Here is a 26,851-nt window from a genome sequence, read left to right on the forward strand (position 1 = left end):
GCAACACAACTCAGCTCTTGTCCTCCAGCTCTCCCTCCGCCTTCCCTCACTCTGTCCCCTCCTTAAAGCTCTTGTCAAATGGGCCGACCCGCTGACCGCTGGCCGGACACCCACTGCTGGTTGACGACAGATCGGACCAGGACCTTGGAGAGCCTCGGTTTCCATTCACTTGCAGAGATTCTGGCCAAGAGGCACTGACCTATTTGCCTGGGCGATGGGCTCTAAAATGAGGCCAGCTGGCGATTCTCAAAGGCCCCTCATCCTGCTATCATGTACCAGAGTTTTGTTTTTGCCAACCAAAAGGTCACCACAGCACCTTGTGGTTCTCACTCTCATCTATCTATACCAGTAAGTAAACAAACAAACAAACACTGGGCGATCATAAAGGGTTTCTTTTGTCATAGTGGCAACTGGGGTAGAAATCAACAACAGAACCAAGCTAAATTTGCCCTCATTAGACTCTGAGCATTTGCCGACGTCAAATGTTGCATGAATTTGGAAAACTTCCCTATTGTTAAGTACCGATTTAGGTCCAAACGAAATTAATTTGAACTCTTGAGTGCCATGTTCACTGAAACCAGAGCACAATCTGCTACACCAGTCATGTCCAAAGTCCGGCCTGGGGGCCAATTGTGGCCATCAGACCGATTTAAAATGGCCCTTGGTTTGTCTTTCGAAATACACTATATGATTAACACAATGTTTGTTGGTAAAGCAAGATCACTTTACATTTATTGTCATTAACTTCACGATTACTGGACAATCATGCAGTTTGTAGACATGCACCAAGTAGGGCCTTTGTAGGCGAAACTAATTTGTTTTCATAAATAGATGGTAAAGAATCCAACAACCTAACAAGGAAGGTAGAAAAAAAAAATGACAGCGAGGGTTGCTGCTATCAGGAACTGAGTCTACACAAGACTCAGTTTGTACATATGGTTGGAAAAAGGTCAAACAAAGGTCAAACACAGAGTCAGGGAGGGTGAAACATAGGGTTCGTTCTGTCTGATTTAGCCAGTTTCCATGCTGCTGACTAGCTCCTTCACACCTCAACATCATCAAGTTTCTAATCACAGAACATACCTCTGTCAGACAGGCCGTCAAACTTCCTCTTGTGTCACAAGTGTGGCTGCAGCAGAAAAGCAGAAATGTGAATAGGCTATGTCTAAGACAAGTTTAAAAGGCTAACTCACAAGATAAAATCTTCCGTAACAGCTATGTGTCACTGAATGAGCAAATGAGGGGAGAAGGTGGGGCCATGAAGGGCGTTTTGCAGTCCCCAAATAACAGTAGTGTATGCATGCTAATGACGCTCCGAGTCACAGATTTCTGGGAAAACACAGCAGTAGGGGCACCAGTTTCTGCTAAAGCCCCTGATGTGACGATTGTAATCCAGACTTGTGATAGCAGCTTCACTTGGGACTAATCATCCCTGACCCCATAAGAAGGAGGGGTCACAGTGTGGGATCTGCCCCAGATTGGTTGACCTCTCCGTCGTCCACCCCTGTCGCTTCTTGTCTGTCCACTCCACAGTCAGCTGATTCGCACCCGCCTGCTGCGGAGGCGTCAGGCTAGTGGTGAGGAGGTGTTTCTGGGATGCAGATGGGTGTGAATGATGGTTTGGAGGTGAGCTAAGCGGCAGCAGCAATACAAGGCTGACGGTGACGCAGGGCCGAATTTGGGGTGTGATGTGGAGTGTTGAGCGTGTGTCGAGTGGACAGCATGCGGCACACCTGATTACAAGTCCCCAGGATGTGCAGGATATTTCCCCCAAGGATCAGTGTACAGTGCCGGTTATCACCAAAGCTTAGCTTATCTGTGAGCACACGGTTCTGGACTGAACCATACTCTGCAGATCCAGGCCAAGGGTTGGGGGCGGCGGTGAGGAGCAGTTGTATAATGGCAATGCGTACTGACAGTTGAAAGAGTTTCAAAGCCATTCAGACATCCACTAAATTGCGGAAATATGGAGCATTTAGTGTGGAGGCTAAGCAACACACAGACTAATGAATGACCTGTTTTAAACTCAGAACAGATGAGATCATCTGTTTTTTTATACCAGCAGCCAAAATAAGAAAAAAAAAAAAACACAAGATACATGACAAAGAGGTCTGAACGAACCAAAACGTTTCTGAATATGGGCCCAAAAAATCTTAACAACACAATGATTTTCTTTTGAAACAAACATCTTTACAGTGTATTGAGGTAATAATCGACAGAGATGATTACTTCTCTTTTCCATTACTGCCATCCAGAGGGACTCGTGAGTGCTTTTGTTTCTTACTTTGCTCTATTCATTTGTTTGGAACTCTGTCGAAACAGTTTGGAAACAGTCAGAGGAGTCCAACAGAGAGAGTCACTCATGTTGCAGGAGATCGGATCTGATTCCCAGGTCTAGTTTACAAAAATACTTAATAAAATGTCTGTCTCCATGTTGTCCTCTTCTCTTTCTATGGCCTCTCCTTTCCTCTGTCCTCCGTTCTCTCTCTAGCCTCTCTGCTGCTCCTCAGTCTTGTTTTTTCTTCCTTTCTGTGAGGTCTGGTCCAGTTGCTGTTTTCCATGCGGGAACTATAATAATGTGTTTTGACACCGTCAGGTCTCCTGCTGTCTTCTTCTCTGTGTCTCGCAGAAGCCCCAGAGTCATCACAGCAGCAGTGATACAAAACTAAAAGTCCCCCTCCTTCTTCTTGTTCTGGCTCTAAGAAGTCCTGCTTGGACGTTGAAGGGTTCAGTGGGTTCAACCAGCCCTGAGGGTAAGGCACTCCACTTTGTCTTTGTAGTGTGCGAATTGGCTGTTTTCTGTGAGGTAATGGGGAGAGGACGTAAATCTTAGCAGATGCAAGGTCATTTAGTGAGTGGTGCATCCCAAACATGACATGTAAATCGCTGCTGTGTGAGGTGACGTAAATGTTTTCTAGGTTGTTTTCGTATGGAGGGCAAAGCAGATAAGATGATAATTTGATAGGACAAGTGCTGGAGGATGAGACCTTCACCTGCCACGAATTCATAAATTTGATCAACTCTTCTAAAAAACAACTTGATGGATTGTTATGAAATTCTCCACAGAGATTCATGGTACCCAGAGGAAGAAGCCTACTGATGTATTCTATGAAATAGCTCAATTTCGATAAGATGGATTGAAGCCATATTTTGTACAGACATTCACGGTTCCCAGATGATATTGATGACAAGACTTATCCCACACTATTCCTTCAACACCACCATGAGGTTGACATTTCTGATTTAGTGTAACATGTCTTGACATATATTGGATGGATATCCATGAAATTTACTACAGATGTTCATGTTACCCTCAGGATGAAGTGTAACAACTTTAGGACCTCTTCACTTTTTGTATAGCCCCATCATTCAATCCAGTCGCCAGAAAAACTGGTGTTCTGCTAACCACAGATATGTCACCTGTGCACGTTAATATTTAGTGAATACATTGAAACTTTAAGTTTCAACAATGCTGTGGTTAACGTGTGGTTAGGTAAGGCACAGAAACCATTTGGTTATGATTACTAAAATCATGTTTTACCTTAAAATACACAGTTTTAGGGGCACAATCCTTACTTGTAACACAGCAATATCTTGGTTAGAAACAATCGGTTTTCATGATATTATCTGAGCAGAAGACACAGCTATATCTTGGTAAAAAACAATCACTTTTTGCGGCACTATCTCCGCCTTTCCAGCAGAGATAGTGCCACAACACACCTCAAAAATACTCCCATGATTGGGGCTAAAAAGCAGCAGGAAACATGGCTATGGACCACAAAATACACCCAAATTTGGGAGCTGAAAAACTGCAGAAGACACAGCGATGGACCTTGAAAAATCACTATGTTCTAGGACTAAAACGCCGCAAGAAACACAGCAACTGACCTTAAAAAACACCCATGTTTGGTGGCCAGAAAGCCACCAGGAACAAAGCCACAGACCCTAAAAAAAATCCACATTTGGGGGCAAAAAGCCACAGGAAACACAGCTACAGACCCTGAAATACACCAACATTTGGGGCTAAAAACATACAGGATAAATAGTCACAGGTTCTTAAAAAACATTTTTGGGCTCAAAAAAACCACTGGAACAGAGCAATGACTCACTAAAAAACAGCTGTTTTTGTTATTTATTAGTCTTGAACAGTGATCTAAGATGCCATCCCATCCATCTCCCAGAGAGAAAGTCAGGTTATATTATATCACTTTAGAAAAAGATTGATATTGTAAGTTGGAAATGTGACATATTCATGGTTATTTTTATTTTTTTATTCTATTTAAATTCACTATTTTCATTCTTATTTTATATTAATAGTTTTGCACCAAAACACAATATACAATTCATTGTATATGTTAATGTACTTGCCAATAAAACCGGATTCTGATTCTGGTTTGTAGAAACGTGCAATGCAACATTTTTTTTTGGCAACTGGCCTGCATCAAAAGATCAAAATTTTTCCATTTGTCCAATACTTTTGTGACAGATCAAATTTGTCCTTACCTGCAAAACTAGCTGCTAACATGCTAAACTTAGATGGTAAACATAGTACACATTATACCTGCTAAACAGCGTGTACAAGTACAGCCTCAGAGAACTGCTGACTCTGGCTGTAAACACTGTTTTGTGAGGTCTTAGGAGGACATATCACTCATGTATAAAGTAACAAAGTTAAAGCCAGCCTGTCAATGCTAACAGAATCACTCTAAACTCTGCACCACACACAGCGTCCACTTTCAACATCTTCTGTTACCGACTACTTCAACACTTTCTAAAAGCGCTGTAATGACACATAAGGTTTTTGGGTTCGATTGGCATCAAGAGTCATTATGAGTCAGCCTCAGACCCTTCCTCCAGTCATGGCTCAGATCCTCTGGCTGCAGATTATGCCCAGCTCTGGGCCTCTCACTCTCCCTCCATCCCTCTTTGCCGTGAGATCCTGTGACCTTGTGGAGTGACTGGGCACCAGCTTGTTTGACAATTATAAGTGGCATACTTGCTCACCCCTGTCATGCTCTGGCAGAACGTTAAGTGGACCTCTCAGAAGTTTTAATCTTAAAATCTATGTGAAGATGATAAATTCCTCAGTGGATTGGGACCTAAAAGAACCCTGTGTCCCATTCCCACAACACCTGCCCGATGTAATCTTCCCTTTCATACATGGGATCATTGAGAGTATTCAACAAGTGAGCCTCCAAAGGTCTGTGGTTACAGTAAATGAGTAGAGGGCGAGGCTATAACCCAGATTTTCTACCTGGTCATAAACTACTGTGTGTAGGTGTTAGCTGGAAATATTTGACATACTGTTGAACTGAAAATGTCTTTTACTTATGTAAGTGTATCATTTACAAGTTCCAATGTGCCTGTAATGCAAGATTGTCCAGTAAAAACTTCACATTTAAAGACAGAGAACTTGGTAGCTCAATGTAAATCATGGTGTTTGACATGAACAGACATGATTTTGTACTTTTAGAGTGTTTGAAGAGTCATTACAAACACAGCTGTTAGTGTTCGGGTTCAAGGGGATGGCATGGGTGGATGCAGGGGAGACACGCCCTCCTCAATATTTAGAAAATGTGTATTTGTTGCTTCCAGTTACAACCTGAAAATAACAGAGGACGTTTATATATTGACAAAATTAAAGACATTTACATCATAAAATGATGCATTACAGGCACAAATTAGCGCATACATATTCACCAGAATGAAGAAATTGTTCGATGCTCAAAATTTTCTTGTGGAGGATGCCCAAGCACCCCGTTTCACGTGTTACCCCACAGTATTATAACGACACCATGCCCTTAATTTTTAACCTTCATTAACTAAGAATTTGTCAACTTGGTAACAGTGCAACAATCTATAAAAACGGACATATATATTGACATAGGTACCCTATGAAATGGTATTGTTGTTGACATATGTGTGAGCACTTCACACATCCAGCAGATACTAAGTAACTCACTTTGCATGTAATCATTTGATCAATTTTTCATTAAAAATAATGATTAATGCAGAATTATATTTAACATTTTCCACTTTGCGTCTATTCTAATAAAAGTGAAATTCTAATATGCTTTATATAATTCAAATTAGTCAACTTTTAGCATAACCTTGGCCTCTGTGAGTCTGCTAACTTGTGTCATGTCAGCCACTGATGTCTTCTAACCAGCTTAAACTTTTGGTCTTGCATGTTGGAGGTTGTGTCCCTGTTTTTCTTCTCAGAGGATGCCTATCTCTTCTTCTCTTGTTTTACCCAGAGCAACTAAATAATATATTCTCCTATCTTGACAAAAACAAGAAAATGAGCAAAAGTAGGTGTGATGTGATTTCACTGATTTAACTCATCAAATAATCATTTAGTGACGATTAATCAAGCTATTAAAGCACCTTATAAATTATTAAAATATAATTAACTTTATCTCCTTGCAGTCAATTGTCTTTCATTCTTATTCTGCACATACAAACCCTGACTTTACATAGATGGTTCTAGCGGTTTCTGTGGGCTTTGAGGGGAGGATCCTCAGGTAAAGGTGCCAGATTTACAGGCAGATCTCCAGCTGGCACAGGAATGTCACAGCCTGTGTTTCAGCTGTAAATTCTGACATAATTACAGCGCCACTAACTCAAACATTGAGGTGAAACAACCACCTTGCGAGGGGAAAATGATCACTGCTTAATGTTATGTCTGGGACACAGATTTACTCCTGTCTTTGTGGGGGAAGGAGAGGCGGCAGGAGCAAGAATGTGAGAAATGTTCGAGTTCTCTGACCTTTATGAAGGTGAAGCAACGGGCTGACATCATTACCATAGCCGGCATGTGCGTGCTTGCACTCACATGGGCCAAACGAAAGTGGATCCAGGTCAAATGAGGGGTAAGTTATGTGCTGTGTAAATACTTCTGTGAATCCATAAACTTTTTGTTTACTTGATAAAACACACGTCAGAGATGCAGATTGTTGAACTGTTACTTCATAGCAATAGCGAGAGCAGAAAGGCCATTTTTAAAGACTTTTCCTTAAAGGGACCGTGAGTAGGATTTAGTGAAATCTAGTGGTGAAGACTGCAGATCGCAACCAGCTGAAACTCCCATCTGCCAAGCATGAGCTAGGATTTCGTCAGTCCTCGTTGGAGGTTTTAACCAGGAATAAAATTCAAATCTTTAGAGGTCTCTTTAAAACAGATGGACCAGGTGATTAACACTGGTAAAAAACACTTAGTAAAGCAGTTTCACGTTACAAATCAGTCTTTTTCCAATGCATATGGCTCGTGACAGATGGGCCGCAAGTCTATTGCTAGTGTGTGCGCTACTATTTTTTCTTTAATAACCCAAGATCCAGAAATTTAGGAGGCGTTTATCAGGAGCTAAATGATCCACAGAGGTTTCTTCCTCTCTAAACAAACAGACTCAGTGATTTTAACAGGTAAAAACACTAAATAAATCAATCAGTGTTTTTCCATCGCTGATCAGCTTATCTCCTAAGCCTGTCTCCTACACCAGCTAATGCGAAAACACGCAAATGTGAATGACCCTCATCAGATCCAGTGTTTGATTTGTCTGTTTTGAGCTCCTGTAGAAAAATGGCAATGCAACAAAGTAAGAAAAAACACATCAATTATTAATGATGACATTAATTTCAGGTGATTATACACAAAGAAAACATACTTATTTTCTATTCAAATGTATTTCCCTAAATCCTACACACTGCACATGTAAAAAAAAAATCAGATTTTGGTGCCCCAGTAACCCAGTCCTTTTTTTTTTAAGTTAAATCATTTGAGAATTACCCTTATTCACTTTCTTGACAAGAGATAGTTGAGAAAATGTATATATCTGTCTGTATGTGGAACTAGCTTAGCTTAACACAAAGACAAGAAACATTAGTTTGTTGACCTAAATCTGTGCAAAAGCAAAAGTAATCTTTCTACCAACACCTCTTAAGCTCTGGTCGTTGCTTCATACTTATCATACAAAGATATGAGATAAGAGTAGTAGCAATCTTCTCATCTGAATCTTGTCAAGACAGAGAATTGGCAAACTTCTCCAAATTTCAAACTATCTCTTTAAGGCATTGCTAAGTAAGGCATTGCTGGCTTCAACCACAAATTTTTCTTGCGTGTCATTCCCCATCTGTCTCTCCCCTCATTTAGTATTAGTATCCTCATATTGTTAACCCTTTACATCCTGCTTTGACAATACTTTACTAAACTAAGCACACGTATAAAACATTTTGAATTTGAGAGCAAAAGGAGATGAGAATTATTAGCCTGAGTGCCAGAGAGAAACAGAAAACGTATCTTTATCTTAATTTTTGTAAGGTGCTGCCATCATGTGGTGAGATGCAGGCAGTGCAACCTAACTTGAGATTCACCTCTGACACAGTGTCCAGGTTCATTTTATCACGCATAACATCTACTTAATAATAATTCTGCCTGCCAGTTAACTCACGTGTTTGAGGAAACATCTAAAGGCCGGAAGCCTTTATTCCTCCCGGGCCCGGGGTTTTTACTGGCTCAGTCACACACTCTTCCTGTTTTTCTCTCACCACTAACCACCAACAAACAATACTAGGAAGGGGTCTGCTCTTTGTCTAGACGGTGATCTGTCAGCTATGTCTGATCTGATTCAATGTGCAGCTCAATAACAGCTACAACAGCTGACCTGTCTGGCTGAGTTCAACGGGACTACTGAAGCAGGTGTGCGATCCAGTAAGATCAAACAGAACCAACTCCTTCATACACCCTTCAGCCTCTATATAAAAAGATTAACAGAAACACAGCAATGCTCCACAGTGCCGGGTCTATCTTCATGTTGCATTGAAATCAAATGTGTGCTGCATTCTTGCGGTTTAGGTGTAATGTAACCCACAAAAGATGGGCCTCAACAAAGCTTGGATGGCCCTGAAAAAAAAAACCCAAACCAAATTGGAAAGCAAGAGAGCATTTTGCATCATAAAAAGGTAGATAGATATTCAAATTGAAATCTGGCTATTATTATCATATTGTATCACCTAAAACAATATGAATTTTTAAATGGGGAAAAATACCCTGCATGTAGAATTATGCAAACCTCTACTAAGTGTTGTGAGGGGTGTACCACGCACGGACTGCAGGTTAAAATGAGTTAATTTCAAAAGCAACCTTCAAACTTAAACAAAAAAACACTTTAAAACAACTGATCCTCACTCACCTAATTATCTTCAGTAGCTTTAAGAAGCCAGGATGAAAACAGAGGACTCAACACAAGAATGCAAGTTAACACCATCCACTCGACGCAAACATGAAGGAGCGTGAGGACATCAGATTAACACAAAATTGACGCAAGTCAGGCTGGCACAGTGTCACTCACCGCAAGATGGTTCTGGGCCTTTTTTCTTCTCCTGTGGAGGTCAAGTTTGCATGTTTCCCCTGTGCCATCATAGATTGTCTCAAGGTGCTCCAGTTTCCTTTCACCATCTAAAAAATTAATGTCAGGTTGATTTTTGACTCTAAATTGTCCATTTGTGTGCGCATGAAGGGTTTTCTGCATCTATACGAAAAGCCCTGTGATCTGGGCTTGAGCTGTTTTCTTTGTCAAGCAAAATTATGCTTAATAAAAAATACCATAAAAAAATGTAAACATGCTTCATCTATTTTATATGGAATTTAGTAGAAATTGCCAACCCAACATCCCAACATTGCCAACCTGTTGATGTTTCTGTGGGTTTGTGTGCTTTCTTTATGCTGCAAACGAGAAATGTATTGCTTTAGGTGAGAGGTAAAAATGATAAGGGAGCAAAAATCAGAAAAAGTCAAACGTGCTCAAAATAAGCACTAAAACAAACAAAAAGGGACAACATTTATATTGCAATTGCTTCGTTTGATCAATAGAGGGCAGAATGATACAATTCTCCAATATTCAGAGTTTCTTCAAGGTCACTGCAAAATGCAAAGAAATGAGTAAAAAGTTTTTTTCGTGGTACAGGGAGGTTATTACAGATCAGTTCAGGCCAAGACAGAGTAAAGGATCATTTAACAGAAAAAGTATTATAATAATGTTCATCGTTAGTCTGTTGGGCAGAGAGAGAGAAATGATTCTTTCCTTGTGTAAAAGCTCAGAAGTGTTTTAAAAATCAACTGTGTTGTACCTATTTTTTTTGTTTTGAAAATCAGTGTTGCACAAATTCCAATAAAATCACAATGCAAACTTTTCTCCTAACTCTCAAGTACCTCCATCGTCGATGTAGTTAGATTCATGAACAGCTGCAGTGCACTCATATCTGTGCAAGTCAGTGCTGAGGAGTGTTAGTCATTTAACACAATGACTACCTTCATGTGACTCATTAGATATTAACAACACTTTTCTCTCTCTGAACCTGTAAGTCTCCTTTGACACAGTTCTTATCTGACATTTGACATGACTGGTGCACCATGCAGGCTGAAAAATAAGTGAGTGGAGAAGAAAGAGTGGAAGAGCCAGTGTCAAAGTAGGTATAGGGGCAGACTTTCTGGAGCCGACTCCCACATGCCCTCTGACTACCTGTCAGTGGTCAGACCAACCTCGTCTCCCTGAGCAGATGATGTGATAAGAGTGGCAGAGAGAGCAAGACAGGCAGACAGACAGACAGAGAGGGAGATGGAGCGAGAAAGATGAGAGGTGCGACAGGCTAGAGGGTGCAAAAAAGTGTGAGTAAGTGAAGGATGGTGAAAGAAAGAAACAAAGGAGAGGGGGATCAGGAAGAGAGAGAGAGATGGCAGGGAAAGACTAGAAAAAGAGAGAGAGCAGAAAGTCTTGCCCTGAGGTGTCGTTTCTCTGTCTGCACTCGGCGTACGGAGGCCAACAACAGTGTCATACACAGCTGAAGACATTCGCTGGCAGCCAAGACGCACATCTGGATTTCTCATAATGAAATGCAGAAGGCTGCAAAGTTTTCCTGTGCAAATATACAGTAGAGAGGGCAGGCTCTGCGTTTGTCAGTTGTGAGGTTTGTTTTTTTAAAAACTTGGCACCACGGCTTTTTTTATGCACATGCATATATGCACACTCAAATTTACATTTTTCATATCGTCACCAGACACTGACACATGGATAAATTGCCATCTGTCTGTCAGCAAGTGAAAGCCGTGTGTCTAATTCTGCCACGGACTGCGCCACTGCCAGCCACAGGGTAAGGAATCTATCATTTCATGCTCTTATTAGGTATTTACTGCTTCCAAAATACACCCAATACACACAAACACACACATACACACACACACACAAACATCCATGCAAACTCACTGCCAAGCTGTCCAATCCTCTGCATGAGCAACATATCCTTTTTTCTTTTTTTTTTTTTTTTTTTCTCCCCTCCTCTTTTCAACATCCTTGCACAATACAGAAGAGTTGCACTCGGGTTACACATTCAGGTTGGACCTCTCGATTGCTCCCCAGGGCTGTTGGGAAAAGAAGGTGGAGGTAGAGGAGGGGAAAAGCAAAAAAAAAAGAGAGATGATGGAAGGAAGGCCCACAATAACAGTCTGTTTCCTCGCATGTCAGGGCCTGCAGCCTAACCTACTGCACCTGTTGTGGAAGCTCACACTAGCTGTAGAGCGATAGCGTGGGGGTGAAGGGTGGAGAGGTCTCGCTGGTGATCTAGTGTGGCACCTGTATCATGGCCCAAAGCCAGCTGGGAAGAGGCCAACTTAATGCACTTTGTCAGTATCCACTCACACCATCCGTGCACTTGACGACCCCTGTAGCCTCGTGCTAACCCTGCGTGCTTATATATCTGTGTGGTGTGTGTGCCCCCCACCTGCCCATGCTCACTGGGTAATTGGGTAAGTGTGTAATAAGGTTGGTCACGGGTATCTTCTGCGACCACGCTGGGGTTAAATGTGACCCTGGCTGCATCTTGAAGATCTGTTTATGATTTGGGGAGTACTGTGGGGGGACGGAGGGCGTGTGTGGAGCTGCGGTAGCAATCACATTTAATTTTGGTTGGAGCTGCAGGATTGTAATATGAATCACTCACATCCCCTGTTTTATTGGTTTCTGTGTAATCACGCGTTGCTGGAGTACGTTTTGTTTAACAGCCTTTTTTACATGTTGGCGCTCGTTGTTATTGTTTTGAGAGAAACTTATTGGGACACAAGTTTCAGTGGCCGACAGCGCACACTTCCTCTCACCTCTCCTCATGACCCGCTGCAGCTGTCTAACGTGGGACAAAAGGCAAAGATCATCCTGGCAATTTTTTTCCCCGGCAAATTAGAAGAAATTAATACTTTTTTAAAAAGACATTAAAAAAATTAAAAAGCTAGGGAAAATGTCCAGATATTTAAAATGATAGTAATTCCATACTGAAAATTGTGTTACAGATGTACTTTTTTTGATAGGACAGAGCGTACGTGTGAAAGGGGGAGAGAGGAGACGACATGCAGCAAACGGTTGAGGCCAGAGTCGAACCCACGACTGCTGCGGCGAGAACTCAGCCTATGTACAGCCCGCTCTGTCCACTGAGCCACCGACACCCCACAGATTTTTTTTATTTTTAAGCACTTTTTTCATTACTTTTTCTTCTATTTTTTTTGTGATAATTTTTAGGTAATTTTCCTGCACTTTTTCTGAATTTCTTGCTAATTTGGGGGTAACTTCTCCTCAAGTTGCTCATTGCCTTTTTCCCATGTTTGTCAAAGAAATCAATTTGCTCAGGTTTCAAAGGGTTAATTTCTGCAGCCGAAGTGGACGGTCAGAGCATCGTTTAAAGGACTTTTGTAAAGTCTTTTCATAAGAACAGCCAACAAGATATTTTATTTCACTTTTGTTTCTCACTCGTGTTTACTGCCATTTTTGTAGTTTTTGTCTTTTTTTCATGTTACATTTTGTACAGTGTACTGATGCATTCTGCTATGTTTATCTTTCAAAATAGCCTCAATATGGGGATGCTTCAGAGAGACAGAAATGCACAATAAACGCCTGTGTGAGAGAACCGACCTGTGTCTGTGTTGTTGTGAAAGGAGCCACAGTCGAGGCCCCTTTGGACAGAAATATGATCTTTTCAAGTTTCCGCCTTGCCAATGCTCCTCAGGGGACTGCCGCTTTTAAATCTAACTGACTATCTGTGCCACACCACACCAGAGGAGCACTTCACTGTAGTCGTCACTTCAGACAAGAAGATGAGCAATCTCCTTTTGGTTGCGTTGCATTTTGTGGTCTCCATGACATGTTTTCAACACAGTCTTCCTAATTTGCTCTGGGGAGGGAACGCTCACATCCATCATTACAAGAGGAGGATTTAGTGAGACAGCTCTTTGTCCTGCCCTTTCTTTCTAACTCTACTCTGACTGGCGTATTAGCGAGGTTGTGTGACCGCATCATCAAGAGCAGTAAGCGTAGCGTAGAGCTTATTATCCCTCATTGCCTCCGCCAGGAACAGGAAATGAACTAAGCAAGGCTAGGGGCTGTTCCAGGCCATGAATCCTCCGAGGGGTTCGCACTAGAGTGATTACGCGACTTTTTATACCGACTAACCAAAACACAATTACCCAATTCCCTTAACTACATGTTACATTTGTATAATAGGTTGCAGTTGGTTTTGATATGTTGAGGTAAGTTTGTGGGGAGGTTTTTTTAGTTGCTTATTTTCTAGATCTGGTTAACTTTTATGACTTTGTACCATTGTTACTTGGACTGTCAGGCAGAGGCCAGAGATGACTGACAGCCGCGGGCAGTGCACAGGTGAAGTGTCAGGTCAAAAAGGCAGCACAAGCAGCCGGGTGAGCCTGCCAGAGCTCTACATATAAACATGTCTTCATGCTGTTTCCTCAGTCTGACACGGCTGTCAGGGGGCATTACTGCGTACAACAGCCTCCCCTCACTTTCTTTTTCTTTAGTTATTTCATCCTGTGTTTTCTCACGATATAGGCGAAGACAACATGAAAGTAGCAGGGGACATTTACCTTGACATGCTCTCATCCAAACTCGTAAAATATTTCCGCTTTGTCTTTCACATCTACATATGACGTGCTGGGTATCCTCCTATGTCTGTTGTCTGACGGCCAAGTCATTGTTTTGCGAGTCATCAGTCAAGTCCTAACTTTGAGTTTTGAGTCCAAAACAACTCCTAATGCACTCCTCAACAATTGTAATGGCAATATTAAGTTAACAAATATCATGAATGCATCTTAAAATGTGCTTTTTTTGTTAAAAAGTTAGGTGTGAAGCTAACATTAGCTAAGCATTAGCTTAACTATGTTAATATTAGCCCTGATTTACTTATCTTGGTGCAACTTCGTATGCAGAACAAAACTGAAAGTCATTGCGACTTCGTGGGCAATTTTTGAGGCATATTTATTTATTTTTTGTGCACTGCTGTTTTTTGTTTGTCTTTTGGACACTGGCAGATTGGGTCAAATGAAATGGAGTGAAGTTGCTGGTTGCAGGTCTTTTTTTTAATCTAAAGTCATCAAATTTGTGACCCAAGTCTGACTCGAGTCCAAGTCATGTTACTCAAGTCCACATCTCTGGTTTACACCCTAAATCAATGCAGAAAAGGTGCATTAATATTAAGTGTTTTTAAGCTCAAAAATTTCACGTGCCCTCCCAATATTGAAATGCAAGATACACCCTTGTGTTTTCTGCACCAAAATAACCTTCCCTGGCTTTTAAGTCCCGCCATTCAGCATGTTTCTTTCTATTAAATGCCTTCTCCGTCCCTCAATCTATTCACTTCATATGTCTCTACCTCTCAGTGTCCCTTTCAACTCGTCTTCTACCCGATTCTCCCTCCTCCTCCTCTGTTTGACCAAGTTTGTAGTTGTTGTCAGACAGAGGCGGTCTCTGTCTGAGCACTGCGCTTGTGTGAATAAGTGCATCTGTGTGTATGTCTGTGTGTGTGTGCTCGCAACTGTTGATATCTGCGTGCATGATCGTGCTCTTAATGTGTGTGTGTGTGTGTGTGTGTGGTGTGTGTGTGTGTGTGTGTGTGTGTGAGTTTAAGCACGCCTGAGCTGAGCCTCGGGGGCAGTCCTCCTTTGTCCTCCCAACCATCTCCCAGAGATGGATGTGTCTCCAGGGAATTGGCCTCACAAGAAAAGCACCTCCAGCTCGCTCATATTAAATTCTGCTGAGCAAATACAATCTAGCAGCACAGTTTTTTTCTCCTCCTCTCTCTTTCTTTTTGAAAGGAGCTAATTTAATGTGTGCGCATGTGTGTGTATTTAAGTGGAGAAGCCAGAGAAAACTAGTTCTAGAGAGTCAATAGTTGAAAGAAAAAGAATCTTCACACTCTACATTTGGAGATTTTAATGTTGGGAGTTATTCCTGCTCCTCTCTCACACATTTTGGAAAAGCTCACGGAAAGCATTCATCATGCAAGCATATGTCATGGCTCGGATATCTTTAGAAAATGCTTCAGTTCCTTTTGTTGACACATTCGGATGTCACGCTATTCCCTTTTAGCCTTTTCTGTCATTGGCCTTGACGTGCTGTTGGCCTCATTGTCCTGTTTGAGGACATTTGCTGTTATAGAGTCATAAAAAAGTGTGCCCATCCTCAGAGGAGAATAAGAGCCAGAGGAGAAGGTTTGGATTAGAGCTGCTTGCAAGCTCTCTCTCCTCTCCTTTCCCCTAGTGCGTCCACTTGCCTCTCCCTGATTTTCCCTCCTTCCACTCCTCCCCCAGACTTAAGTCTCGGCACCTGTGTGCCCCTCCCCCCACCTAAACTTTTTCATTCCCCCTCCCTTTGGCAGAACGCCCGATGGGCTGACACAATCTCGGCTCTTTGCGTGAGAGGGAGTGCCTTTCTCTCCGTGCTTCACTGATTTGTGTGTGAAGAGCTACACATGCATGTGTGTATGAAATTGAGGGAGCATATTTAATTACACACACCCCTGTGTGTGCAGCAAAGAAGTCAAAGAGTCCAAATTTTAGCTGAATCTGTGAACTTCGTGTGATTCAACTCTTGCACCACTAACCTCTAACCCATTACTCCTCCACTCCTCTATCTTTACTTGCTACTGCCTTGCTACAACTCCTTATTTGTCATCACAGACTGGCTGCGCAAGATGTGATTTTACTAGTAAGGAGAGATTCGAATAGCCTTGCACCTGCTCTCTAGTAAATGGCACTATAAAACAGCTGGGGATGTAAAACTTTATTTCCACATCCCCATGACCGCAGCTTGCCAGGCCGTCCTCCCTCCCCACGCATCTCTGCTTTAATTCTTTGTCACTTCTCCCCCTTATTGAAACCCACAGCCAACGCACAAGCTTGCGAAATCACCCTGCCATCTCTCCTTCCTGGCATCCCCGGCTGCATGGCACTGCCCCAAACACATGGTTTTAATAACCCTCCTCGCTCGCTCTTTTTGATTCACTTGTTTTGCATTTCTGTTTCAGTGCACATGTGTACGTCCACACGCAGTAACCCCGTATCAAGACGTTTCTTAACAGAAACACAACTTTAAGACCGTCCTGTCACGGAGATGTGATGGATTCCTGCTCTGCATGCATTGCTCCTTGCGGCATGTGGCATTGATTGCACTATTCTGATCCCACCGTCAGCCAAGCAGTCCCTCAAGGTTAGGCGGTAATGTATCACTCATGGCCTCAGGCTCATCTACTGTTTCCACTGCACATCTTCCCCCTGGCCAGAGGAGTTGTGTATGGTTTTCATTAGCAGAAATGCTGCCAAGGAGCAATCATTCTCTTAGGTTTCCTCAGTATTGACCAGTGTGCTATATGAACTAACTGCATGTGTTTCCCTGCAGGATCTGATGTTGCATCCAGAGCAGTGGAGTTACAGCACATAAACATATGGATCCAGAGAAGCAATCCAAAGTTCAGAGGAGTCCAAAAGTACAATCAGTTCCCTCTTTTATACAGTTTTGTTATGCATGTATCTCTATTCTCTACACACCGATTAACCAGCTTGGGACTCAAGAATATGCACTTTGATAAAAAGCAAGATAAGATTTTAAAGAAAGCTGATCTTTTACAACCTTGATTTTTAGATTTTTTTAGTTGCATCAGGCTGCATAATGCGTTGATGAGATGCTGACGAGGGAAAGTGTTTTGTTAGTTGGTGTGTTTGTGTGATCAGCGCTTCAGAAGCTGTGTGATCTTCAAACAACCGACCGTGACCACGAGCAGAGGATAATCCCCATCATGTGACCATGGAGCAATTTGAGTGAAACATGAATGAATGAAGAGCGGTAATTAAAGCAGCGGATCTCCTCCATCAAAAGAAGCCGGGATGAGATGGCTGCTCTTGAGTCATGCTGGCTGCTTTAATCTAACTCTCTAATTAGGCACCAGAAGAGCTAACGAAGAAAAAAAAACAACGGCCCAAAATGCTTTGTTTTCCGAAGTGACTCAAACACGGAGATCCATCTTCATCTGGCTGCGGTAACTGCACGTTGCAGTGGATTGTGTCTGACACGAACAACAATTACACAGTGTGTTTCGTTCTCTGGCTGAGAAAAGTTTTCACACAAAGACTCAACAGGCACTGCCAAATGCTGTCAGCTGGCCGATTTCCAATGAAAAACTCTGCGAGCCAGACACACACATACACAGCAAACAGCATCCACTGCCCTCCTATAATGTATCACCTGGATGCTGGGCAGTGGCCAGCAAAAGCTCCCTGCTGCACAGGGGATTAAGGTTTTTAAAACAACCCCCTATGGCCAAAAGCCTCCTAATGGGACAGTGATTACTGACTGGTACAATGGGCCCTCAACTGCATGTACTGGTGGTGTGCACATGTGAATGTAAGTGAATGCTCATGTGTGCACACAAGTGTGTATGCACCCAGTGTGAACTAGGCCACAATTAAAATCCTTTTTGACTATTCCTGTATTTCCTATTCAAAGCTTTTGCAGCCTCCAGTAAAATGGTCAAACAATTAAAATGGCAGCAGACAAAAGAAAAGGAAGTATGTGTGAACAGAGGAAAAAATATCACTCATAAAAGTAACATAAGTGATAAAATATTACGATATTCCAGGTTTACAAAAGACACGCTTTTGATTAAGTCATTTTGTTGTTCCCTTCTTATAGGTAGGCTAATAGTAATAAAAAACTGTATTTTCATTTGTGTACATCTTGTAAAGTTATTTAAAAGAATTAACAATATTTGAACAGAAACATAACTAAGTGCCATGCAATTACTATTTCTATTATTATCATATATTTTGGCCATGAGGGGGCAGAGAAACATCAAAACAAGCTAGCCATGAGAAAGAGGGCTCAGCTCCGTGATATTGTAGTTTTAATACAAATCATTCCTAAAGGTCTAGTGCGCATGTTTAACGCTGCCACCAAAACAAGGCTTTAAACCTGTGATGACATTCTGTAGTCTCATTTAGCCACTTGTTGGCGACCACCTTTTTAAGACACCTAAAAGCTTCAAAATTTGCAAGTCAGGTCTTTACTGACATATTTTATGTCTTTAAACCTGCCAAAAACCTAAAAAAAAAAATCAAAAACTGTTGACTCCAACACGAGGGAAGTATAGGTGGTGAAATGCTAACTCATTTCAAGGTCTCTTAAAACAGTGTTTGGTTTGTCCATTCTTGGCTACTTCAGAAACAACATGGCAGACTCTGTGGATGAGGACCCGTGTAAATACAGGCTAAACGGCTCATTCTAAGGAATCAAAAACTCAATGATACTTAGTTTCAAGTGATTAAAAATTAATGAAAACATAGCATATTATATTAACTTTCTACCTATATAGCCCCTAAATCCTACATACTGTACCTTTAACAGTCAATTCCTTCAGTCCTACAATCCTTCAATCCTACAGTCAGTGTGGTCTTAACATATATAACCTAGCTCCTACAACTAATAGCAGTCTGCCAACACTTAACATGCTAGCAGATTAGCTTGCTAGCAGTAGTGCTAACTTGGCTCTGCAGATGACATTTATTATGCAAGTTGCAGCAACCTGTCAAAAGCCTCCTTTGCTTTGGCTGACACGTTAGCAAACACTTGTACAAAGCAACATTATCTCAAACTTTGAGTCTTGTGTCGAGTCACCTGATGAATATAAGTCCAAAATGTATGCTTCTTTTATCTCTTTTTTGGTCTCCACCAACTCCTAAGGAAAAGAATCAGGTACTTTAGCTTGATAAATTTGACTTTTTTTGAAAAGCTAGTTGGCTTGCTTTGGTATTTGATGCTTGACAGGTAACAATAACACAAAGCAGCAGTTCTTATCAATATTTCATCACCAAATCTCACAAAACATGTGGTCTCTGCCACATGATGACAGAATGAACCTGGTGAAAATCTTGTCATTGTTGCAAGACTTCTAATCTGTGTGTGTGTGTGTGTGTGTGTGTGTGTGTGTGTGTGTGTGTGTTTGTGTGTGTGTGTGAATGTGTGCATGTGCAGCAGAGGTCTGACCCTTGGTGCCAGCTATGAACAGTAGTCCCTCATTAGCACTATTTTCATGTGACCAAGCTGCACCGCAAGGGACACACACACACACACACACACACACACACACACACACACACACGCACACACACACACTTTCAAACAGTTGCATACAAAATCACACGTGCGCAGACACACACACACACACATACACACACACACACACAAACACACCACATGACCAGATGAAGAGGAACCATTGTTAAGCATCACAGGACCTCTTAACACAGGCACACACAATTCTGCTTCTGCGCTGCTGTTTGTGTGACCACCAGAGTTGCCCTTGTTTTAATATTCTGTGGGTTACATGCTTCCACATGCTTCCACTGACTATAAACACCCTCAGTGTTCATGTCTGTAACTATACAGCCTCTGTGTTCATGTGTGTTTTTAAGATAACAGAAATCAGTGTTGTGTCACACTAAGGCATATAAAGATCTGACACACAGACAAACCCCCTCGGCCTGCCCCTTGGCCCTGCTCTCCAGTTTGCCCAGAGTGTTGAGGACTCATAGAGCTGTCAGAGCTGTAGCAGGCGGTGACAGTGGCAGGCCATTAGCTCGCTGAGCTAAAGCTGGTGAGGTCAGGCCCCTGACCTCCATGTCTGAGGTCTGAAGGGGAACCCAAGGATCAAGGGTCAAGAGGTCACAGCGGGTGGGGATGTTTGACCAGCCCTAACCTCTGTTCTCCTTTCTGTGGAGACCAGTCACAAGACAAACACGTTCAACTATGATTTATGAGCTAATGGAAGTTTGACTTTTTTTTTTCTTTTTTTTTTACACGATGTGACTTTTGTTCTTAGACAGCGTTTTATCAGGCTGGACATTTACGACTTTAACCTTTTCCACTCACTGCACGTAAAGTAAAATCTTTAACTGCTCAAAACAGCAAAGCTTTTTGTAATATGTTTATGAGGATCTTTCATCTTGTTGCTGCTGGCTTGAGCTAAATATGCCATTGACTTGTCAGATAGACATTATGTCACAGTACTCTTCCAACACTGACCCTGACAAGTGCAATTTCTCATTAGCTATATATAAAGAGCATATCCAGGCTTCATAAATCAGTTGTTTTCAGTGTTGCATCACACTCCAGCATGCAGAATTACTTTAACAGTAAACAGCCATGTGCTTATCAAAAACTATTCTGGAAACTCAGGGTCATGTAACAGTTTTTAGCAACACATCTGTGCAAAAGTCCATCCCTCCAAACTCCAGAAATCATATGGTCACTATCGACGCACTCTTCTTACCGAAACTCCGACAGCTGTCGTCTCTTTGTTACAGAGTGAACGCAAACACACAGCTGTGTGACTCGTGTGTAAAACCACAGATACTCGAGGGAAATGCACCTGTGACAGAGTGAGTTTTTCACCCCCCCGTCTAAGCCTGACCTGAGAACCACATCCCCTCACCAAGCACATACACCCAAAACCAGTACACGACACTGTATTTACCCCATTCCTGCTCTCTTCATTTTTCTAAAGGTGTCTTATGCACTTGTGCTGAAAAGTGAAGCCAGTGTGAAAACACATTTCAACGTGGAGCATTTAACAAAAAGCAGCTAAACTCAGCACTATCACTGGATATATGTAGTAGAATGTAAAACCACCCATTGCATTTGACAGTCTTTGGGGACGTCACTGCTGTTCCTGTTTTCGCTGAGGTGCACAGCCATGTGTCACAATATCGCCTCATTCCCCATGAAAACAAGCAAGTGCCACACTGTCACTTCCCCTCTTGCACCATGACCCCTGCTGGCATCCTGTGTCAGAGTGATAAGCAATCCCCTGATACCTCCCGGCCCCTCTCTGAACAAAAGAACTACAGGAAGAGGTCAGGCACTTGCCACATAAGCCTGCCAAGAAATTATAGTGCTCCATATGTTTCAGGTTGAGGCTAACTCAAAACAAATTCCCCAACTGCACAGTCCGATCGTGTACAATTAGGAGAAGTACAACTCACTTATAGGTGGACTGGTGTTATTTGGTTTAGGTAATGATGATATACTTGCACGCTGTCAAATATTGTCAGTCTGATCATCATTCATGAGTACACTCATTGACCTGCTAATTATGTTGTTTGTTGTGACTGTGCACACAAGCTTTGCGCTTTTGGGTGCATTTGAAGTCAAAGTGTCTCACCCCTGAGAAAGCAGCTCCCCATCCCCGATATTAGACTGATATATTCTGCTTTATGGGTTGTTAAAGTTACAAAGAGGCTTTTTAACCAGAGTCACAGGGGACACGTGTTGCTGGGCCTGGGTGTCCAATGCTTAAGTCAATGTTTAATAAATAGTCCTGGAACTAAATATATAGGCTATATAATAAACAAAAAAAATACTAATAACGATAGGCCTAATTAGTCACATTCTACCACTCTTAAAATATATGTAACTATTTCTTACTCAAGTAAATACATTTTTAATGATGGCATTTGCAGAGTCAGCCCCTTATGTTTTTGTGATTTTGTGATTACATTTGATGCAAATTCAGCCAATCCCCTTTCCAATTTCATACAATCACTGCAACTTTACTGCAAATTTGACTATTTATAACAGGTAAAAGCTCATTTCACTGTAGAACTGCAGGCAGCATATTGACCTGCTTAGCCCCTCTCTCTCTCTCTCTCTGTTTAACATGAGACTGCTGCTGCAACTATGACAGTCACGCACATACTGACAGGAATAACTGTTAGCATCACAGAGCAAATGTTACCCAGCGTTTATCAACGGGTTTAATGACACAGCCAAAGCTGTTTTGCTGTTGGTGTGAGACATTTCATCCAACAATCAGCTGCTGCTGCTGCCCTCCTCCCATGCATCTCCCTTACAAATATAAACAAATTATAATTCTGTGGGAAACACTGAATGCTGAACCCCCCAATTTCACTAAAAATATTGCATTATTCATCACATTTAAAAAAAAAAAAAAGCTGCCACGAAATTAGGCATTTCGGGCATTAATTCAGACAGGACAGCAAGCGTGAAAGGGGGAGAGAGAGAGGACAACACGCAGCAAAGGACCGGGGCAGGACTCAAACCTACTGCCACTGTGGCAAGGCTGTAGCCCCTGCTCATAGGGTGCCCGCTCCACCAGGCGAGCCACTGGGCGCCCCGGGACTGTAAAATATTCTTTCCACTAATTACTAACAAATACTAATATTTTTCTCATCACAATTCATAATTAATCTGGAAAGTTAAAAAGAACTTTCGAGGGCAAAAACGATGCCAGAGGGCATTAAAAAGCATAAAATAGAGCTTCTTAGAGAACATAAAATCCAGTAGAAAGATCCCCTTGTTTCACTGAGAGCTGGGCTAAGCCCCGAATATCTTAAATTCTAGAAACACCCCTGGGTCCAGTGGTGAAAGAAAAAACTGGCTCTCAGAATAAAACATTGTCAACATCGGTGGTGACATTGTGGTTTTGTCATGAAAAGCCTTTTCTCTAAAACAATCAAATAATCTGCTGTGGTCACATTTATTTATTTTCACCTCGCTGGTTAAAAGCATGTCACCCAGTCACATCAGAAGAAACCACAAAAAAAATTTACCCAGTAATGTTTTTATATCACCTGGCCTTCCCACATAACCTCATGAATGTAGTGAACCCAAGCTACAGAGATGTGGGCAGAGGGATGTGGTGATACGGAGTCGAGGTGGCACAGTGCCACATCTGAAAAGCAATCTTCACTTTAGTCAAACAACAGCCTGTTGAACATTAATCCGACTCAGTGCAAAGGCAAACACCCCCAGCTGCGTCTGCAGTCTATACTATGTTTTCCCTCCTCGTACGGTCCAATGCAAGACTGTAACTGTATCATAAATCACCAGGGTGAACCGAGAGCTGATTAATAAAACCCAGAGCAAACGGAGGGCAACCCAAAACAGCTGTTTGTGCCTGCATGAACCCATCAGTGATGGCTTATGAATCCTGAGAAGCCAGTTTCTTTTTTTGGGCCGGTATAAATGCTGAAACTGAAACCTATCCAACATGAAAGAATGCCAAGCTCTTTCCACAATAGAAAGGAGACAGATGTTGGATCCTGAGTTTGTACACTGGCAGATTTGCTGAGTTATGGCCCAAACAGAGGCTCGGAGGGGAAAAGAGCTGCACTTGTCAAAAGGGTGAAGGGAAAAGGGAGTGTTGCATTTTTAATGTATTGGCTTCCTCAAGGTCATCATGGTCGGTAAATAATATTGAAAGCAGTGCAGCCATAGTGTTAAAACAAAGTCCAGCAATAAACCACTATTATAGGATTTCAGTGACTCTTGTAAAATAATAGTAACATAATGAAGTTAAAAAGTTCTTTCTTAACCTTGGGAGCTGTAGCTGACTAAACATGCTCAACTCAATGTCCATTTTTGTAGCTTATCGGGAGCTTTCAATAATATCTCATGATCATGTAATTTTTTTTTTCTGTGCAGTTTAAACCTGCATTTTTTTGTGGCCACTAGGGAGCAGCATAACCAATTGCAATCACAGTGTTTATATATTAACATCTTACAAAGTTGATATGACAAACATGCTAACAAACAGCGGCATATTTTTACTTCCAGCAGACAGGGAAACATATCCCATAACACAGAACATAGAGGAACATGAACATTTATTTGGCGTTGTGTGTCTGGCCACAAGACCAGTTGGCGATTTAAGGGAAGACACCATCCCCCTCTTTTAATCAAAATGACTAAAATGTGTCCCCCTTGTTAACCTGCCTTCCCTCTCTGCTAAGCCCAGTCCCAGACACCATTCTATTCGGACCTATAACCAATAAATTGATTATTGTTCAATTTTGATGCAGTGTTTTTTATTTTAACTGGTGCATCATCTGTTGCACTGATTTAACTGATAAGAATATTCACAAACCATTTGCACATGTTAGCCAATCAAATCAGTGCATTCTGATAAGCAGTGCGACTCAAGTCAGCGAGTAAGCTTCACATACAGGTGAAAGACAAGAGACATCCAAAACTCAGAGGAATACAAGAGGCAGAAAAAAGTAATTTCACATGGCGTATTATACAGAGAGAAAAGTAGAAAGCAAAAACAGCTTTTACTCAAGAATAAACACACTCTTATATATTATTTTTCCCAGAGACACTTCAAAACCAGTATACCTCATCATAGTTTCTGAAACTGTGGACATTACAGAATTTGTCAATGGTAAGTGCTACGAAAGACAAAGCATAGAGCATCTTTGCTCTATGCTATACCCACTCAAATCCAACTTGAGGGCACAAAAAATATCTTACAAGGCCCAGAATCAATGAATCAAAATGCAAAGTAGCATAATAGGGGGAACACATACTTGCTATTAAAAGTTAACAACACGCCAACTGCACATGACGAATGTAAGTCCAATATTTACTCTGCTTTTAGCTCTGGTCTGGCCTCCACCACCTATTGAAGGAAAAAGCAGGTACTTTAGCTGCTAAATGCTCCACCAGCTAATGACTTCCTTTATTTGTCAGCTGTTTGGTGCTGAGGAGGTAGTGCATATTGGATTTTAACAGGGCATTTTTTGCTGAAAAGGCTGCCTGCTGTGTCTGGAAACCGTGCTCATGAGAGCAGTGAGCCTGAACCCAAAAATTTGCAAGAAAATTACCCTGTAGAGCTAAGCAGAAACACAGATTCAGTAGTTAAATAAATGTGCGTCGTCAGTACGAGGTACCCCATCACATTAAACACAGTAATTTGATGCATTTTTAACTAAATAAATAATAAAAAAAAATTTAAAAAATAAATTATAGCAGCTTTAAAGTGCTATAAAAATAGAAATTTGAAAAACTGTGATACGATTAAAAGCTCCAGAACAGTCACTTAATGGACCTGAGGTGAGATCAGCATGTTGATGCTTAGTGGTAACATCATTCATTGATAGAGAATAACTAAACAAACGACCATCATTGTCTGATGATTTTAAGAGCAGAGGTTGTACATCATCTATATCATTCTGTTCTTTGTTACATTTTTCCCTTTGTTTCACCAGCTCTTTATTTTAGGAAGCAGTACAATATTACATCTGACTTGTGAAAATGTTGGTAACTTTGCCAGAGTCTGGATGAATCACAGACAAAAGAGAAGGGAAAAGATGAAAGGCTAAATTGCATTGGAGATCCCTCTTTAGGACATCAAACAGAGAGCGTTTCTCGCAGCAGTCAGCGGGGCTCCAGGGGGACGGAGTTGTAATTTCCTGGCAGAGAGGGGCTGGACATGTGGGCACTACTCGGCCGACATCAAAGACAGCAGACCTCGAGAACACTGACTGTACACACACTCTTTCTGTCTCCGTCTGTGACATCTCTTTCTTCTAATGTGTCTCTTTCTGTTCCCATTTCTCTTATCCACCCTCTCCTCCTCTCTTATTTTGCTCTAATATACAGTGTAGTTAAATCCCAGGATTCAGTGCTTAATTTAGAGCACCTACAGACACAAAAAAAAGAAAGAAAAGACTTGAGAGTGAAGAAGTTTGAAACTGAAAAGAGTTTCATATTCTTTGAAATGATTTAAAAAGGAAGTTTTCAGTTTCTGTTTTGTCTTTTAAGTCAAAATGTCTTTCATTTACACTTCACTACCCTCTTGATTTATTTAGAGCTTCTTTTAAATTCAAATTTGTCTTATTCTATTTCAGTCAGATGTTTTATCGATGTTTTTTCAGTTATATAACTGATGTCTTCTTGTGTTTGATGAGGTGTCCTCGAGGCCACTCGCCTCAAGATAGCTAAACGTGCTGCTATTTGAACAACAGCCAGCAAATAATTCACCAATTCTCTCAAAAATGACACCTATGACTGATATAAGTGTCCGTGCTTGCTGGCTTGTTCGGCTATCAATTCAGTTATTTATTCCGGCTTTTATCTAACATTACAGAAGCTACTGTAAGTGTGAGTCTAACCACATATCAGATCAACCTGAAAGACGATAGTAGCAGTTTGATTAGCTTTAGTTAGCCTACTCAAGTAACTAGCAACTAGCTTGTATATGCAACAGATGTTATTTTTACAACTACATACATAGCATCATTTGTCTGTAGGCTATTTCCCTTTAAAGAGGTAATTCACCTACAAAATGGAAATTTGTAAATCAATTAGTTATGCAGTGTTGCAGAGTTCGAATGCTCAGTGCCCCAAGCACACAGGTTTACGCCGAAATGCTACTATCTAAAAACCAACAGAAAGTGAAACTTGGTTTCTTTAAAGCTAGACTTCATTACATGTAGAGTTTTGCGAAGCACTGAGCATATGTCTGGATAAATAAAACTCACTGCATGGGTTATGTAAGAGTTTGTATATTGATGTTTTGATATTGTTTTGGTAACGGACCTTATTCATGAATAACGTTCACTTTTTTTTTGGATTCTCTGTTCACCGTGGAGGCACGAGAGAAAAACATTTTACTCATGAATTCAAGATAATGCTGCGTTACTAACTGATATACAAATGGTCATTTTGTGG

The 26,851-nt window shown here is 41.4% G+C and overlaps 1 long non-coding RNA gene across 1 annotated transcript in view; it reads right to left on the minus strand.

The window, feature by feature from the left end:
• Window positions 1-1,615: 1,615 nt before the first annotated feature.
• LOC148187474 (uncharacterized) overlaps window positions 1,616-26,851 on the minus strand; it is a 61,012-nt gene continuing 35,776 nt past the window's right edge. The window contains exons 2-3 of the long non-coding RNA XR_015778703.1: window positions 9,347-9,453; window positions 1,616-2,799 (exon numbers count right to left, since the gene is read on the minus strand). This is a non-coding gene — a long non-coding RNA (uncharacterized LOC148187474). The remainder of the gene's footprint in view (window positions 2,800-9,346; window positions 9,454-26,851) is intronic.

The sequence above is a fragment of the Plectropomus leopardus genome, chromosome 14, assembly GCF_026936395.1.
Source record: "Plectropomus leopardus strain MGB_pleo_1.0 chromosome 14, ASM2693639v1, whole genome shotgun sequence".
In the NCBI taxonomy this organism is placed as follows: Eukaryota; Metazoa; Chordata; class Actinopteri; order Perciformes; family Serranidae; genus Plectropomus; species Plectropomus leopardus.